We start from the raw sequence: 3708 nt of genomic DNA, 5'->3' as shown, positions 1-3708 counted from the left end.
TTCAATAAAGAAAGCAAAGGTCATTGACCTCGGAACAGAAAATAATTCCTAAAGAGATTCAAGTAGAAACCATCATATCCCTAAAGGAACACGAAGGGATAATGAATTTACTCAGAAATTTCAAAAGATTTGTTTCACGTGGTCTGGTGAGGATATGTTAGGTGCAAGCTTGGGTGTTGTCCGACATGAAATAGATATTAGCTCGATGAAATGAAAACACCAACGAGATCAAAGAAGATGTTACAAAACGTTTTAATGTTGTCCTCACTGTAGCTATCATAAGTCAATACAGGGTACCCTTGGGAATGATATCTGATAACGGGTCACACTTCAAAGTCAAGGATTACTTTGTGTTCGAAGTTCAAGATCCGACATCATCTCCCTACCGTCCTCAGATTAATGGAGTGGTTGAAGCAAATAGCTAATAAGAGTCTCAAAATAATTATCGTGCACCGGGAATGGTTAGAGAAGCTTTCATTCACACTAGGGGCACATCATACTTCAATGCAGTCTTCCACTGGAGCTATTATCTACTCTCTAATATATGATATGGAAGTAGTCTTGCCAATTAAAATGGAAATCCTGTCTCTCAAGGTCTTATTGGAAAGTCAGTTGCCAGAAGTAGATTGGATCCGTGGATACGAAGAACTAAATTTTATTAAAAAAAACAACTTAGAGTTCTGTGCCACGTGCAAACTTATTAAAGAAGAGTCACTATCACGTTTAGAAGGTTAGGGCTCGTCACTTACAAGTCGGAGATTTGGTACTCAAAGAGAATCGAGCACCTATCTTTTATCTTTAACCCCAGAGGGAAGTTCAAACCTAATTGGGAAAGTCCGTTCATCAGTAAAGAAAATATTCCTGAAAAAGCCGTCAGACTTCAAGATCATGATATAATTGAACTACTAGAACCAATCAACCTTGACCAGATCAAGTAGTACTATATTTAAGGAAGCCATCTTTGGTTGAATCAATTTTCTTGCTACCCAGTTCAATATCTCCTTTCTTAGTCCTTTGCAACCATTTTCAAAATATATATATATATACCTTTTTCTTTCTTAGCCCGATCACCTAACCCAGGGGAGGGAAAAATTCGAACTACGTTTTGGTCTGACCCCAAAATTCTGAGGTACGTAGGCAACCTGAGAAGTTACTTTAGGCCTGACCACATCAAAATAAAAAAAATAGATTCCCCGACAAAAAAAAAATTCAAAAGAAAAAAAAATATCATCCAAAATGGGGGAAGAAAATTCAAGGAAAAAGAAAACAATTTAAAAGGAAATGCCACACAAGGGGCATATAGGTTTTTGAGCCTCAGAATTCCTTTCTTTTTATGCCTAGTTCAAAGCCTACCCATAAAAGTCCTCCTAAGTACTGTGCGAAAAAGTTAAGGAAGGTAGTAAAGCATGATCAGACAGTAACTCCAAAAGTTCAAAAGGGAAGAAAAAGAAAAAAAAATAAGATAAAAAGCCTGCTAAGTTGACCCATAAGAACAACTTAGGTAAAAATTAGGGCAAGCTCGCAAGGTTGAAAATTTAAAAGGACAACCTTGACAACAATCAGAGCAAAGAAAAGAGGAAAAATTGTAAGCTCGCTAGATCAAAAACCTGAAAAGGTGATCTAGGCAAAAGCTAAAACATGCTCGCTAGATCGAAAACCTGAAAGGCGATCTTGGCAAAAGTTAGAGCAACAAAGAAAAATAAAAGAAAATCTCAGGAAGTTTAAGCCAAGACATTTGAAGTCAGAATAATCAAGTTCAACGCTTAGCTTAAACCAGGCAGAGACTCAAAAGCCACAAATATCTTGTCTATGATGGATCTGAAAATTTTCTACTTCTTCAAGTGAACCAAGGGGGAGAAGGGTGAATTCTATGATGATCTCAAAAGAAAATATTTTTTTCTCGTGAGCCTGACTCAAAATCTTCAATAAAATCAAAATTAAAAATTGGATCTTTATTGCGCTCGTGGTAATCAAATATTTCAAACCTTCATACAAGGGGCATTTTTTTTTCCTCTAAATATGTAGTTTTCCCTTTATACTAGGGGCATTTTTGCAAATCAGGGACATTTTGTTTTTGAGCAATGTTAATCCTAAAAGATAATGGGAACCCCAAACTTAAAGTTACCCTCTTAATAACAATTTTTCGAAAACCCTTGATGTTCAAAAGAAATAAAACTCAGATTTTTAAATTCATAAAACTTTTGAATAAAATCTTGAGGTTCAAACAAAAGCATTTCGGATCTCACATTTGGTAATGCCCAGAAATTAACTCATAACTCATTTACGTAGAGTAGGAGATATGGCATTCTTTCGTTCCCAGATTCTTTTCCAGATCCATTCATTCTTGGATTCAATCATTCTCTTCCAGATTCATTATTTTTCAGATTTATTCATTCGTTCCCTGATCCAATCATTATTCTTCATATTCATTTTCAATCTCATCCAAATATATTTTAATCATTCTTCTCTAGATTCATTCTTTCTTTCCCAAAATTCATTCATTCCTCAACCAATTTTGCGCAGTTACCGCCAAGGATTATCTTGGATTTTGCTCAGATGCCGCCAAAGGTTAACTTGGATTTTGCTCAGTTGCCGTCAAAAGTTATCTTGGATTTTGCTCAGATACCGCCAAGGGTTATCTTGGATTTTGCTCAGATGCCGCCAAGGGTTATCTTGGATTTTACTTAGTTACGGTCAAGGGTTAACTTGGATTTTGCTCAGTTGCCGCCAAGTTAACTGCCAAGGGTTATCTTGGATTTTGCTCAGTTGCCAACAAGGGTTATCTTGGATTTTGCTCAGTTTCCGCCAAGGGTTATCTTGGATTTTGCACAGATGCCGCCAAGGGTTATCTTGGATTTTGCTCAGTTGCCGCCAAGGGTTAACTTGGATTTTGCTCAGTTGCCGCCAAAGGTTATCTTGGATTTTGCTCAGTTGCCGCCAAAGGTTATCTTGGATTTTGCTCAGATGCCGCCAAGGGTTATCTTGGATTTTGCTCAGTTGTCGCCAAGGGTTAACTTGGATTATGCTCAGTCAGTTGCCACGAGGACTTTCTTGGATTATGCTCAGCCAGATACCACCGATTTTGCTCAGATTTTACTCAGATAGTTCATTATTCTTTCACCCCGAGTAAGTAGAGTAGGACTTCCAGAAAAATAGTTCATTACTCTTTCACTCCGAGTAGGTAGAGTAGAACTTCCTAAAAAAAATAAAAAATTAGTTCATTAATCTTTCACCCCGAGCAGGTAGAGTAGAACTTCCCAAAAAAAAATTAGTTCATTACTCTTTCACCTTAGGCAGGTAGAGTAGGACTCTCAAAAAGCTTAGTTCATTACTCTTTCATTCCGAGTAGATAAAGTAGAACTTCCCAACAAAAAAAATCAGTTCATTACTCTTTCATCCCGAGCAGGTAGAGTAGAACTTCCCAAAAAAAAATTAGTTCATTACTCTTTCACCCTAAGTAGGTAGAGTAGAACTTCCCAAAAAAAATTGGTTCATTACTCTTTCACCCTGGGCAGGTAGAGTAGGATTCCCAAAAAGCTTAGTTCATTACTCTTTCACTCCGAGTAGGTAGAGTAGAACTTCCAAAAAAAAAAATTAATTAAAAAAAATTAGTTCATTACTCTTTCACCCCGAGTAGGTAGAGTAGGACTCCAAAAAAAAAATTTCATAACTCTTTCACTCAAGGTAGGCAGAGTAAGACATTCAAAT

This window comes from Akebia trifoliata, chromosome 4 (assembly GCF_017979445.1).
Source record: "Akebia trifoliata isolate Shusen 1 chromosome 4, ASM1797944v1, whole genome shotgun sequence".
Classification (NCBI taxonomy): Eukaryota; Viridiplantae; Streptophyta; class Magnoliopsida; order Ranunculales; family Lardizabalaceae; genus Akebia; species Akebia trifoliata.
This window is presented reverse-complemented; position numbering follows the sequence as displayed.